Source organism: Orycteropus afer, unplaced genomic scaffold (assembly GCF_000298275.1).
Source record: "Orycteropus afer afer isolate SDZICR_OR568_19922 unplaced genomic scaffold, OryAfe1.0 scaffold00964, whole genome shotgun sequence".
NCBI classification, from domain to species: Eukaryota; Metazoa; Chordata; class Mammalia; order Tubulidentata; family Orycteropodidae; genus Orycteropus; species Orycteropus afer.
This window is the reverse complement of record NW_006922551.1, coordinates 417,094-418,435: the sequence shown is the minus strand read 5'-3', so window position 1 is coordinate 418,435 and position 1,342 is coordinate 417,094.

The window sequence follows — 1,342 nt, the reverse complement described above, 5'->3', positions numbered from 1 at the left end:
TATTTGTGTCACTAAGGAGCCCCGGTGGCGCAAAGGTTAAGTTTCTAAACAAAAGGTTAGTACTTAAAATGCACAGAGGTGCCTCAGAAGAAACTCTGGCTATCTTCATCTGAAAAAAGAAAAAAAAAAAGGCAAATTAACTACCATTGAGTCAGTGCTGACTCATAGCATCCCACATTGGGTTTTCCAGGCTGCAAATCTTTATGCAAGTAGATCACCTCATCTTCCTCCCACAGAGCAGCTGGTGGGTTACAAGCTAAATGCTTTACCTACTGCGCCAAAAGAACTCTTTCTAACAGTTCACAGCCATGAAAACCCAATGGAGTTGAGTTTTATTCTGCAACACATCAGGTCCTTAGGGGATGGAATCCACTCAAGGACATCTAAGGCTGTTGTGTGTGTGTGTGTGTGTGTGTGTGTCTGTGTTATTGTCAATAATGAGGAGAAAGACATCCTAATTTGAATTCTTTGCAGGTTCTAGTCAAGTAAATACTTTAACTAGGGAAGATTTAGGAGCCTTGGTGGCACAGTGGTTAAAGAACTTGACTGCTAACCAAGGAAGGGTGGTTTGAAACCACCAGCTGCTCCATGAGACAAAGATATAGAAATTTGCTCCTGCAAAGATTTACAGCTTTAGATACCCTATGGGGCAGGTCTACTCATTCCTATAGAGTTAGTTTGAGTTAGAATTGACTCGATGTAACATAGTAACTACATGACTGATTTTAAGCTACCAACATGAAGCCACTAAGGGTAGAGCCGGGAAGAGATGCAAATATTCAGCTCTTATGCTACAGTATTAGCTGAAGCCAGGACATCACTGACCTCACCTTTATACCACTGTTTTTTGTTTGTTTGTGTTTTAGGGCTAGATGTAATTTTTATGGGTGTTAATGATTATAGAAGGCCAGAGAGTCTTTAAATTCAAAGCAACAGGTATGATATTTAAGGTCAGGACCAATGACACAGGCCAAAAATTGTGACTTCTGGGAAGATCATCCAATCTCTCAGGCAGATGCAAATAATAGGTCTTGTCAGACTTTTTCTTGTATTGTGCAGAGCATAGGACACCTTCCCATCCCTTTCCTCTACATTGAAATCTGAAATCTCCTTCTAAAGAACAAAAAGTTTATTTCAGGTAAGTAAATATAGGCCAAGGATGGCAGTTACCAGTTGAGGGGATGATGTAGGCATTAGGACTGGTATGAACATTTTTGAAAGTATATATCATCATGTCAAAAGCCTGAACATGACCAGGGCACTTTGATGAGAGCTTGCTAAAACCAAGAACGATTTGCATCACCAAAAATCATGCGGAAGAAGCTCAGAGAGTAACAGGTGA